This window comes from Vicia villosa, linkage group LG3 (genome assembly GCF_029867415.1).
Source record: "Vicia villosa cultivar HV-30 ecotype Madison, WI linkage group LG3, Vvil1.0, whole genome shotgun sequence".
Classification (NCBI taxonomy): Eukaryota; Viridiplantae; Streptophyta; class Magnoliopsida; order Fabales; family Fabaceae; genus Vicia; species Vicia villosa.
In genome coordinates, this window is record NC_081182.1 from 218,336,162 (window position 1) to 218,350,551 (window position 14,390).

Genomic DNA, 14,390 nt, shown 5'->3' on the forward strand with positions numbered 1-14,390 from the left:
TTCGACGCTTGCCCCTGCGAAGCCTACTCCTTCGGAGCTGGAACAACTTAAGCAAACTGATCCTCTTAGTTTCCTAAAGGCTATTATGAATGTGAATACTTCTTCGCCTTCGGAACTTGATGTCTCTCCAGCTGTGACTGTAGAATCTAGTGACAAGGAAGATATTCCTAGCCTCCTTCGACAAATAAAAGAGAGATTCTTTGGGGTCAATCTTGTGGATGTTCTCAGCCGGGAACCTATTAAGAGTCACAACTTAAATCAACTTTTAAAGAAAGTAGATTTGCTTCAAGTCTCCACAGAAGTTTCAGAGGTAATTGTTCTGCTAGGTTCTCTAATTGATCAACTCCAGGCCAACATTCTTCGAAAGCAAAATGTCGAAAAAGAGCTATCTGAGACAATGGCCTCTCATGACTCTTCATGGAATTCTGCTGTGGATGCAACGAAACAAGGCGAGGCCCTCAAGCTTAAGCATTCAGAAAATCAGAAGGCTTTTGATGATTATGAGAAGAACATCAACTCCTGGAAACAAGAGATAAAGGTACTCGAGGACAAGATAAAGGAAGCTGAACGTTGTCAGGCAGCCATACAAAAATCCAACCAACAGGATTTGCTCGAAGTGGTGCAGTCGGGGATTAAACATTTCGAGACTGCACAGAAATTAGTGCCAGAGATCGAAAGATTGAAGAAACAACGGGCACTAATTGAGCTTCGTATGTCTTCGTGGGAAACTCAATACTTGAAGATCAAAAACAATCTCCTTGAGGATTTTAACTAGCTGTTTCCAATCCTGTAACTTGTTGCATTTTCGTTTTGTAATCGAAGCTTTTGTAGAAACATCTATTTGTATGCTTGACTTCTATTTTCTTCGTTCATATCTACAATGTTCGCCAGCACTATTTTAGCGAATCTTTCAATTTCTGCCAAAATATATCTTTAGATTTTCTACAGTGCTTTTATTTAATGCAACGTATAGACCCTGAACATCCTTCGCAGCATCCTTGCCTCTAGACTTGACGTTTCCACTTCTCTAGCCATAATCATTATTGAACAGTGACGTCACTTTCTTCAAAACGTCAATTTAAGACGTGCGTGCATCAGTTTCATGATTACTTCTCAACTTCCAAGGGCGGGAAACGGCGGAAGCCATAACTTCTCTCTTTGGAAAACCAAACGCAGTCCAATCAATCATTAACAATTTAAAACCACCCTTCAGTATCCCCAGTCTATATAAAGGGTCTAATATTGCCTTCATTTCTTCATTCATGCGCTTTCTCTCCAAACTAAACACAGAAGAAGAAAACACACAACTTCTTTCTCAAAAACCTTTCTTTTCCTTGCAATGGCTGAACCTCTTTCCTTTAATAACATCAAAGCCCTCATCAAGAACGAGTTCAGACTTTCTAAGGATGAACTTGTTCGTAACTTCATCAACATCGAAACCCTCTTTGTCAATCAAGAACTGGACTTCTATTTTGAAGAAGTCTTGGAGGGTGCTATCTACCCCAACATGTTGGCAGAATTCTGGATGAATGCGTCCCTACGCATAGATCCTGAAGGTAGGACCACCATTGATTCTGATATTCGACATGCTCGTCTTAGCATCACTCCCACCACTATTGCCAACCTAATGAGATGCAATAACTCTGGGGAAACTTTTGATGACAACAGTTTCAACATGACTACTCATCTCATGTTGAGAACTCTTATGGATAACGACCGCTTCAGTGCCAAAGTTATCAGGATCTGGCACCAGATGCTCGTGGGAAACTTTCAACCTCGGAGGATTGATGAAAACAACATCATGGTTGAAGACTTGGAGTTTATCCTCTGTGGTCTTCGAGGGAAGAAAATTAACATTCCTTTGATGATCTTTAAAGGACTTGTTAAGGCTGTCTCTATTGGTGTCAACCGTCAAGGGAGTGTGACCTGTCTTCCATACGGGAGACTCCTCAGTTACATTTTCCTTAGGAAAGGTGTAGTGAAGAGGATGCGCAATTCTGGAGCCATGGATATGTTCGAAGCTGAACCCTCGCCTGTGCTGTCCTTGGAAGGTTTAGACCAAAGGATTAACTAGCAAGTATTTACCTTAGGTTTTTTATGCTTTCTTTTTCTTTTGTAATCGCAGATCCTGTTCTTTGGATCCTTTTGTAATGCACGTACTCCTATGTTTTGAATGAAAAATATTTTGGTGTCTCTTTAGACTCTTTTCCTTCCATTTAACAATCTATTCTGATTGTAAAGCCATTTTGATCAATGTGACATATATGTTTTGACACATGCCTGACCATTTTGGCTTTCGTAGTACCCTGAGTATCTACGTTTTTGCAATCTTTACTTCGTACGTACTTGGTTTATATCTCTTCAAATATTTCCCGTTTACTCTTAAGATCCTACGGTCTTCTGCTAACTCTTCAATTTCGTAAGCATTGTTCGAAAATACTTTTAAGATTCGAAAGGGTCCTTCCCAATGTGGGGACCATTTACCAAGTGCCTGATTCTTTCGATCTATAGGTAAAATAACTTTCCAAACTAAGTCATTATTAACAAAAGTTTTACCTTTTACCTTTTTGTTGTATGCTCTGGACACTCTTTCCTTTTGCCTTTTTATCATTTCCAGTGCTCGAAGTCTGTCTTCGTCCAAATCTACTAACTCATTCATCATTAACTCCCAGTACACGTTGGGAGGAATGTCTGCTTGTCTTTGTATTCTTACCGATTGCAAATATATCTCAATTGGGAGTACTGCATCATGTCCAAACGTCAACTGGAAAGGAGTTGTATTTGTAGCTTCTTTTGGAGATGTTCGACAAGCCCAGAGTGCTTGATCTAAAGTCTTATGCCAGTTCTTGGGTTTCTTTCCCACATGTTTCTTAATAAGGCCAATTATTATTTTGTTTGCTGCTTCAACCTGTCCATTTGCTTGAGCGTAGTAAGGTGTAGAAGTAAATAACTTGAAACCTATTTCTCTGGCAAAGTCTTGCATTTTTCGTCCAGTAAAGACTGATCCCTGATCGGTTGTTATACTTTCTGGGATTCCAAACCTATATATAATATGTTTCTGAATAAACTCAATCACAGCCTCTTCATCCACATTTGCCAGTGGTATTGCTTCGACCCATTTTGTGAAATAGTCTATTCCTACCAAAATGTACCTTTGACCTTTAGATGACTTGGGGTGAATTTCTCCAATCAAATCTAATGCCCATCCCCTAAAAGGCCACGGTTTTACTATCGTACTTAATTCGTTTGCTGGAGCATGTTGGATACCTGCATGTTCTTGGCACTCTTGGCACCTGTCATACCCCAATTTTTGACCCTAAGATCACGCATCATTTGCATACCAATCATCAATCAAGAAGTTTTAACCTAGATCTCTACTTGCAATGCTGTGCTCAATTCATCTGCAAAGGAATCATCGAGCACCCATGTTTTAGTTTGTATATATTGCTTTACTAACCAAAATACCAAAAATATTGCCTTGTGCTCTTGTATGTTTGTGTTTTGTAGGTACCAAGTCAAAATACCCATCAAAGGAGCATTTTTCAACATTTTCACTGTGCAAATCGATTTGCATAAGGTGTAAATCGATTTACACAACTGTTTCTGCACCAGATTTGCTTCTGCCATCAGTGCAAATCGATTTGCATAAGACAGCAATCGATTTGCATAACTGTTTTTGCCCCAGATTTTGCCTTTTTCAGCCATGTAAATAGATTTGCATAATGTGCAAATCGATTGCACCAGCACGAATTTGGAAAAATGAAGGCAAATTTCAGCTTTTTGAAGTGTTGACATCATTTGCAAGCATGGGAAGCATGACTTGGTTCTTACATTTGATTTCCTACATCATCTAATCATGTACCCTCATGTGATTGCATCAAGACCATTGGATTTCATTTTTGGCTCCAAATCACTTTTCCAAGCCTAATTCTATTTTCCAATCCTAACTCCAAGCCACAAAATTTCCCAAGCCTAAGTGCTATAAATTGAGGCACTCCCCTCTTCATTTTTCAAGCTTTGATAGCCAAGAAACTTATTGCAAATTCTCTCCTCACCTCTTCCAAACCCATCACTCAAAGCTCTTTCTCTTCCACACAAATTAGTGAGTCACATCTTGAACCTCACTAATTTAGAGCTAAACCTCAACATAAACACTAGTTTCTTCATCAATTGTGAGAGATCAAGGCTTGTGGTTGTGTGTTCTTGAAGAAGACTCAAAGTTTGTGAAGATTTGGTAAAATTCTAGATCCTTTTCATGATCCAAGATGTGATCCTTTTTTGTTGATGCTTGATGCACCTTTGGTGCTATATTGATGAGATTTGCTTGCTTACTTGATACATTTTCTTGCACAAATTGATCCAAGATCACAAGGTGTTTGGTTTTATGTTTAAACAAGTTTTCTTCTCTTTATTTGCTGTTTTTTTGAAAACTGTGTTGTGCAAATCGATTTACATCTGGTGCAAATCGATTTACACAACTGAAAACTGCGCAGATTTTGAAAACAGAGTTATGCAAATCGATTTACACTCTGTGCAAATCGATTTACACTGGGCAGAATGCTGATTTTTGTGGTTTTTGACTTGTTTTTGGTTCTAACTCATCTTCTACTCCATTCTTTTGATATTTTCTTTGAATCACAAGTTAGAGGCCTAATTTCTCTCTAATTTCAATGGACTTAGGGCGTCGATAGGATGAGAATCCAAATCCGCAATATTAAGTGATTGAAATTATGGATGAAAGGAGCTTTTAATGTGGTTCCATCTTTTACTTCTTTTTATTTTGGTCGATGAGAGTCTTAATGCCTTGAGAATTCTTATGGATTCTTGGTGAAGACTAGATCACTCACCATTTTTTCTTTTCGTGCGGTATTGCTTTCGGAAAACGATCTACATATCGTTCTTCTCGCATGCATTAGCACATAAAGTTTTGACCGACCTCGTTGTAGGGTGATTTCTACATAAATCACTTGGCGATCTGCTTAACATAACGCAATATTTCGTGTCCCGAATAAAAAATATCAAATATGGAAGAGAATTGTATGCGGTTGATTTAAGACTTGTGGAGGTTTTATCGTGTAGTCGCTATGATTTTATCAAGCTTCTGATAAACCCCATTGAATTTAAATCCGAGTACATCATTCACTCACCATCGATCTCCTACTAACTTTGATAACATACTTGACAAGTTTCAAGATGGTTATCTTTAACATTTAACAACTAACTTTAATTTCCGCACCTTTACTATACCGCTCTTTATATTTCTAGCTTTATCGCTTTATTTTATCATTTCATCATATTTACTTTCCGCCGTTTTTTCTTTGTCCACTTGGACATATGTTTATGCTTCCGTTATTTTTCTTTTGTCCACTTGGACCATACTTTACCTTTTTTGGCTAAAACACTAATAAACAATCGAAAATCTAAAAAATACATAAGGCTCTCTTTGGACTATCGGTTACTATCCCTAGCATTTTGGAGATTCGGACTTATGGACCTAGTACCTCTGGACTCATTCTATTACTACCCTGTGATTGTTCTGTCTGTCTGGCATTGTTTTGTTGTATGTTTATGTGTGCAGGTACTTCCTTGAAAGCCCTTGATGGTTAATTCCAAGGCATTGATATAAGGATTTTACCCGAAAACAGCCGTTACTCTGCCCGATTTTCGTCAGAATCTTAATGTGCTTAATAAAAAGTGGTGCTAAGACAATAAGTTCATCTGGATCCCCAAGTGTTAATGTATTGGTATTGATAATTCCAAAGGATGGGAAATCTACCTTGACTCACAATGTCAAGTGTTGGCTTCTTACTTCGGTTAGACCGTTCTTTTCCTTAGCTTTTATTTTACGCAATAGGATAGCCTCTTCATCTCCTCCCATTCTTAAATTTTCAAAATCTTCTCCCTTTTTCCAAAATATTCTTATGTTTGCAATCTTTTCAAAACCTTTTCTTTTAAAATATCTTTCGCCCTTAGTGGCTTTTCTTCAAAAGTTTAGACACCGTTAATTGTCGAAACGAGTGGTTATACCCCACGATTTTGAAATTGATTGATAATAACGAGATCTTTTCCGCGTGAGAGAGCTAGTGGCATACTCGTTGATTTTATCCGAGTTGGCGCCCTTCTTTCATTTGCGATGCAAAGAACTTGTTTGTTCTCATGCTCAAGATCAATGGCTGAGTATTTCTCTCTAACGACAACAAAGTGTTTATTCGTTTTAAAAACGTTTTTCCCAAAAGCGGAACTACATTAGCTCTGACTTCTCCATTGCACCGAGGAGGTATGTAGGCCCAAAGCTTAACGCTTTGCCGAGCTTATTTTAAAAATAAAACAAACCGTTTTTTAGCACACACACAACACAGATTTTCAAAAAGGTTCCTGTGGAGTACCACAAATATGAGGGGTGCTTTAAACCTTCCCCTCATATAATCAACACCCGAACCTGAGTTCTCTTTCTTGTTTTTTTAAAAACAAAACTTTGGGTTTTTCGTTCTTTTCCCTTTTCCTTTGAAAAAATAAAGCGCGGTGGCGATTTCAAACGAAATATTGATTCGAGTCAATCCCATGGCTTCGATATCAGATTTTCCCCGCTACAGAAAAATGGCGACTTCACTGGGGACCCAGTTTTAAGTGTGTTAAGCCTATTTTTGTTTATCTGTGTGTTTTTACCTGTATATATTGTTGTGTGCTTTGTTTGTTTACCTTCTTTTTTTTTCTTTTTGGTGCTCGATGGTTCCTCTGTGATGAGATAAAGTTCTAACCCGAACTTTGGTGAGTAACTTGAGATAGGAGGTGGTAAGACCAATAGTCGCATGTCAGGAGCAATCCTTACCATGAGCGTCATATGGTGGAACCCCAATCAGTGGAGGCCTCATGGAAGGTAGTAGAGGTTGTTACGAATCATCGTGATAACGCTATTACTTTCAATAGTGAGTGTCCGTAGAAGCTGAATGGCCTAGAACCCTTTAAACCAATCTAAGCCTTTTTAGGATGTAGTGCAGAAACAAGATCAAGTACCAATTTGAGCTTGTTGTCATGCGATACTACGCTCAGACGAGGTCTTTTTAGGCATATTATTGGCACCCATGAGCAATTGTGTGTGCCGGTAATATTCGATAGAAGATTGAAAACTCTGGGAACCTTTGTAGAACCCGATTGGCAGGTACAAAATTCCTTAGAACACACCTTGTGGGATGGGTAGACCCATGGCTCCATGCTCGTGACGTCGAACCTTTGAACCTGGACTGTGTGATTTTGTGTGATTTGATGTGATCTTGTGTGCTCTTGATTGTGATTGGTGCATAAACCATGCATTCATGCATTCATAAAAATGACATTCACAAATGGTTTTCAAGGAACTTAGAGACTTTCTTTGTAAACATCACAGGTACTATGGATCAAAAGAGAAGCATCAAGAAGTACACTTTCAGAAATTCAAGTGCAAAGGAATTGAAAGAGCTAGCAACTTTGGTTCCTAATCTTGACAACTTCAAAAGCCGTTATGGGAAATTGATCTCTATCTTGAAGACTAAAGTGGAAAAAGGGATTCTTGAGACTCTTGTGCAGTTTTATGACCCGGTTTATCATTGTTTCACCTTTCCTGATTATCAGCTTATGCCCACTTTGGAGGAGTATTCTTATGGGATTGGTTTGCCCGTTACGAATGACATACCATTTAGTGGTTTGGAGAAAGAGCCTCAGGTTGATGAGATAGCAGAGCTTTTTCATTTGAAGATATCAGATGTAAAAGCAAATATGACCAAAAAAGGAGGAATTTGGGGGTTGACTTCTAAGTTCTTGATTGGAAAGGCTTCTATGTTGGCTAGTAAAGGAAGTATGATTGCTTTTGAGACATTTCTGGCCTTGCTCATCTATGGTTTGATACTCTTTCCCAACATTGACAACTTTGTCGATGTTAATGCTATTCGGATTTTCATGATTGGGAATCTTGTGCCTACTTTGCTTGGGGATACTTATCATTCCATTCACCATAGGAATGATAAGAAAGGTGGACTTATCAATTGTTGCACTCCTTTGCTCTATAAGTGGTTTATTTCTCACTTGCCTCAAGCTAAGAGTTTTTTGAACAATCCAGATGGTCTCTCGTGGTCTCAGAAGATCATGCCTCTTACTAATGGGAATATCCATTGGTACAATCCTGCTTATGACATTGGTGAGATTATTGATCGTTGTGGAGAATTCCCTAATGTACCTCTTCTTGGTATACAAGGAGGAATTACATACAACCCCATTCTTGCAAGGCGTCAATTTTGCTACCCCATGAAGGAGCGACCCGCTAGTGTTCTTGTGTCAGGAATCTTCTATCTTAATCAAGATGGAAATTCGGATATGAGAAATCGGTTTGTGCGTGCTTGGCACCATGTTGATAGGAAGAGACATTTGGGAACGAAACAATGTGTTGCTCTCAAAGACTACACTGATTGGGTTCAAGCTAGAGCTCATACTTTTCAGATGCCTTATTTACTCGAGGAGCCTTCTCTACTCGTTACTCCACCATTGTCTCTCACTACTCCTGTTGAAAGTAGTGAAGAACATCTAGAGCTCGTGGCTAAGTTGAGAGCGGAAAGAGATGCTTTGGAGTTTGAGAACAAGGAGTTGAAGATACACTTGAAATAAAAAGATGAAATGCTTGATATCCAAGATGGTTGGTTGATGGAAAAGGAGGATCAGATTCGCCATCAAGAAGAGTTGCTCCGACAACATGGTGAAAAGCGAAAGAGACCACAAGAAGATTCAGTCGCATGGAAAGAAGTTGCTGATAAGCTGATGGTCGAGAATGCTCATTTGAAGGCCTTTTATGAAGATGAGTTGGAGAAGCTCCGTAGGAAGCTGCAAAGAGGAGTTGGATCTTCATCAGAAGTGTTCCCTTCTAGTTTTTAGCCTTTCCTTTGTTTTGTAATTTTGGATCTTTGAATCCTTTTGTATGCTTTTCCATTACTAATGAAAGAATATTGTTATGTTTTATGATGTTTTTGCTAATGTTTACAATTAATGTCTTAAAAGTTCCTTGAAAACTAATAAAAAACATTTGCATTGCATTTCATGCATCATTCTGCATTTTTGGTCTTGCTTCCGAGAGTATTCCCGAGGTCTTATTCAGTGTTCTTCATACAGAATCAAGCTGTCTCACCGGTATAATACTCGAGCTAACTGCAAGAAGAAGATGGAAGGTCTTGAACAAGAGAATCGTGAGCTGCGTGAAGAGGTTGTTACTTTGAGATCTGGTGTGGATCGTCTCACTGCTCTGGTTGAGACGTTGATGGCTGCTCAGAATCAGACTCAGAATCAGAATCAGGTTCCTCCTCCCAATGCCCAAGCTCAGGGTCAGACCACTGTGATTTCTGAAATTGCTGCTACAACCATTCCTGCTATTCCTGTTGGTGCTACTCAGCAACGAATGCCTAATGGATATCCCTGGGGCATGCCTGAAGGTTATTTGTCTGTTCCTGAGATGACACGTCCGTTGACTCCTGTTATGGTCAACACATCTCCTATTGTTCATACTGGTCCTTTTGTCCCAGAGCCCATTTATGATGCTGCTCCAAGTGAAATTCATGACAGAATGGATGGTTTCCAAGATCAGTTTGAAGAACTGCAGAAAGAGATGAAAGCCTTGCGTGGGAAAGAACTGTTTGGAAAGAATGTGCATGATCTTTGCCTTGTTCCCAATGTGAAAGTGCCTGCTAAGTTCAAGCTGCCTGAATTTGAGAAGTATAAAGGAAATTCCTGCCCTCAGGCACATTTGGTGATGTATGTGAGAAAGATGTCCACTCACACTGATGATCAACGTCTGTTGATTCACTATTTCCAAGATAGTTTGACTGGAGCTGCTTCTAAGTGGTATATGGGCCTTGATAGCACCCATATTCGCACTTTTAATGACTTAGCTGAGGCGTTTGTGAAGCAATACAAGTATAATGTGGACATGGCTCCTGATAGAGATCAATTGCGAGCTATGATGCAGAAAGAGAAAGAATCCTTCAAAGAATATGCTCAGAGATGGCGTGAGGTTGCCGCCCAAGTGATTCCTCCGATGGAAGAAAAAGAGATGACTAAGATTTTTCTGAAGACTCTTGGTCCGTTTTACTATGAGAAGATGATCGCAAGTGCTCCTGTAGACTTCACTAAAATGGTGGGAATGGGTGTTAGATTGGAAGAAGCTGTGCGAGAAGGTCGTCTGGTTCGAAATGACAATTCATCTGGTGGTGCAAAGAAGTATGGTTCTTCACTCCAGAAGAAGAAGGAATCAGATGCTAATGCTGTTTCTCATGGGAGGAATAATCGATTCAGAAATCAATCTCAACAAGTGGCGTCAGTGACTCCTGTTGTGAATTCAGTGCCTGTGGCTCCTGTTAATCAACAACCAGCAAGGCGGAATCCGTATCCTCGGGTTAATGTTGATCCTATCCCTATGACGTACACTGAATTGTATCCTGCTCTAATTCATAAGAAGTTGGTTCAACCAAGGTCACCACCTCCTGTTCCAGAGAAACTCCCTTGGTGGTATAAAGCTGATGCCACGTGTGCTTTTCATCAGAACGCTCCTGGGCATGACCTCGAGAATTGTTGGCCTTTGAAGAATGAAGTTCAGAGATTGGTCCGTTCTGGAATGCTCTCTTTCCGTGATATTGGCCCAAATGTGAAGAACAATCCGTTGCCAACTCATGAAGCGTCTGCTGTGAATATGGTGCATGGATGCCCTGGTAAGTATAAGATTTATCGTGTGGAACACATCAGAGGATCATTGGTAGAGATGCATGCCACTCTGTGTGAGTACAGTCATTATGAGCATAATCATGCTGCTTGTAGGATTTGTTCAGTTAATCCTCGAGGGTGTTACATTGTGAAAAGAGATTTGCAAGAGATGATAGATCAAAGGCTTATTGAGATTCTGAGGGATAGAGATGAAGATGATGTCAATGTGATCGAACCATGCTTTGAAATCCCGGAATGTGTAGAGATTGGTTATTATGGCAAAGCTGCTGTGGAACCTCTTGTGATATGTTTGCCTGGATCTGTACCTTATAGTTCTGATAAAGCTGTACCCTACAGATACAATGCCACCATGTTGGAAGCTGGAAAAGAAGTTGAGATTAAGCCTCTGTCTTCTGTTGAGAATATAGCAGATGTTAGTAGAGTGACTAGAAGTGGACGAGTTTTTACTCAGCCCCAAACAGTTGTGGATGTCCAGAGGAATCCTACTCAAGTGCCTGTGAACAATAATGATGCGACAAAAGTGAATGCTGAGTCCTCTTCAGGAAAGGAGATGGATGAGATTTTGAAGCTTATCAAGATGAGTGATTATAAGATTGTGGATCAGTTGCATCGCACTCCATACAAGATCTCTATAATGGAACTGCTGACGAGTTCTCCTGCTCATAGGGATTATTTAATGAAGATACTTGATCAAGCCTTTGTGGATCATGATGTGACGCTGGATCAGTTTAATGGGGTTGTGAGCAATATCACTGCATGTAACAATTTGAGCTTCAGTGATGAAGATTTGCCTGAGGAAGGAAGAAATCATAATTTGGCTTTGCATATCTCCGTCAGTTGCAAAGAGGACTCAATGTCTAATGTGTTGATTGATAGTGGATCATCTCTGAATGTCATGCCAAAATCCACTCTCGCCAAGCTGTCTTATGGTGGTACACCAATGAGATTCAGTAATGTGATTGTCAAGGCTTTTGATGGATCGAAGAAATCAGTGGTTGGAGAGGTTGATTTGCCTATTGGTATTGGACCATTTGTCTTCAAGATTACTTTTCAAGTGATGGACATTTTCCCTGCGTACAGTTGCTTATTGGGATGCCCGTGGATCCACGAAGCTGGGGCAGTTACTTCGACTCTCCACCAAAAGTTGAAATTTGTGAAAGATGGAAAGATGGTTGTTGTGAATGGAGAACAAGCTTTGCTAATTAGTCATCTCTCTTCGTTCCGTACCATAGAGGCTGATGAAGTAGTCATTGGAACTGCATTCCAAGCCCTGTCTGTTAATGATGAATTCAAAAAGGATGAAGCTTCCATTGCCTCCTTCAAAGATGCTCAACTGGTAGTTCAGAATGGACATTCAGGAGTTTGGGGACAAGTGGTGAGTCTGCAAGAGAACAAGAATAGAGCTGGTCTGGGATTTTCTGCCTCAGACAAGTCTGTGATGAAGCCTGAATCTGCTTTTCGTCCTTATCAGGAAATGTTTCATAGTGCTGGGTTTCTACATCCGACTCTTCCAGAGGTGAACGCTATTGTTGAAGACGAATCAGAGCCAGAAGTGCCAAACTTTGTGACCCATGGAAAGATGATTAAGAATTGGATCACCATTGACATTCCTGAGTGTACTCATGTCTCAAAGTAATTTGCTTTTATGTTTTTCAAAATCCTTTCATTCTGCCCAAGATGAAAGTGAAGTTGTTGGGGCTGTTTTCTGTTTGTTTTAAACATTAAAATCATCAATAAAAGTCATTTTGTTTCTGCATATAAATGCTTTTTATCTTTTTGCTTTTTCTGGAAAGTGGTAACACAAAAAAACCTTAAAAAATGTTTTCATTCTCCATAATCTGCACGATTACATGTTTGCATATATCTTTCCTTTTCCTGAAATAATAATCATTTGTGCAGATTAATCAATAAAACCGTTGAAAGTAATGACCCTGCGCCCTCTCCCAACTTCGAGTGTCCTGTGTATGAGGCGGAAGAAGAGAGTGATGAATGTATTCCTGATGAGATTTCCCGACTGCTTGAGCACGAGGAAGACACCATTCAGCCGTATAAAGAGCCATTAGAAGTCATCAACTTGGGTTCTGAAGAGGATAAAAAGGAAGTCAAGATTGGAGCACTGCTTGGTCAAGATGTTAAGAAGAGGATGGTAGATCTTCTTAAAGAGTATGTTGACATTTTTGCGTGGTCCTACCAAGATATGCCTGGGTTGGACACAGATATTGTGGAGCATCGTTTGCCGTTGAAACCTGAATGTCCTCCTGTCAAGCAAAAGTTGAGGAGAAGTCATCCTGATATGGCAGAAAAGATTAAGAATGAGGTCTTGAAACAGATAGATGCAGGTTTCCTTGTCACTTCTGTATATCCTCAATGGATTGCCAATATCGTGCCCGTTCCGAAGAAAGACGGAAAAGTTCGCATGTGTGTTGATTATAGAGATTTAAATAAAGCCAGTCCGAAAGATGATTTTCCTCTACCTCACATTGATATGTTGGTAGATAGCACTGCTAAGTTTGAGGTCTTCTCCTTCATGGATGGTTTTTCAGGATACAACCAGATTAAGATGGCACCTGAAGACATGGAAAAGACAACTTTTATTACACCATGGGGGACATTCTGTTACAAAGTGATGCCTTTTGGGTTGAAGAATGCTGGTGCGACGTATCAGAGGGCCATGACCACTCTTTTCCATGATATGATGCACAAAGAAATTGAGGTCTATGTGGATGACATGATTGCCAAGTCCCAGTCAGAGGAGGGGCACATGGAAGATCTTTTAAAGTTGTTTCAGCGTTTGAGAAAGTATCGTCTCCGCTTAAATCCAAACAAATGCACTTTTGGTGTCCGTTCTGGAAAATTATTGGGTTTCATTGTCAGTCAGAGAGGAATTGAAGTAGATCCTGATAAAGTCAAAGCAATTCAGGAAATGCCAGCACCAAAGACTGAGAAACAAGTGAGAGGTTTCCTCGGACGTCTGAATTATATCTCCAGGTTCATTTCCAATATGACTGCTACCTGTGAGCCAATCTTCAAGTTGTTAAAGAAAAATCAGGGATGTGTGTGGAATAAAGATTGTCAGAAAGCTTTTGACAACATCAAAGAATATCTGCTTGAACCTCCCATTTTGCTTCCTCCAGCTGAGGGAAGGCCTTTGATTATGTACCTCACAGTGCTTGAGAATTCAATGGGATGTGTGTTGGGTCAGCATGACGAGTCTGGTCGAAAAGAGTATGCAATATACTACCTTAGCAAAAAGTTTACCGAGTGCGAAACAAGATACTCGCTGCTTGAGAAAACTTGCTGTGCTTTGGTGTGGGCTGCTCGCCGACTGAGACAGTATATGTTGAACCACACCACCCTATTGATTTCCAAAATGGATCCAATCAAGTATGTATTTGAGAAACCTGCATTAACTGGAAGGATTGCTCGCTGGCAAATGTTGTTATCAGAATATGATATTGAATACCGAGCTCAGAAAGCTGTGAAAGGAAGTGTGTTGGCAGAGTACCTCGCTCACCAACCAATTGATGATCGTCAATCTATCAGAATGGACTTCCCAGATGAAGATATAATGTATTTGAGATCTCAAGATTGGGATGAACCATTGCCAGAAGAAGGACCAGATTCTGAATCCAAGTGGGGTTTAATTTTTGATGGAG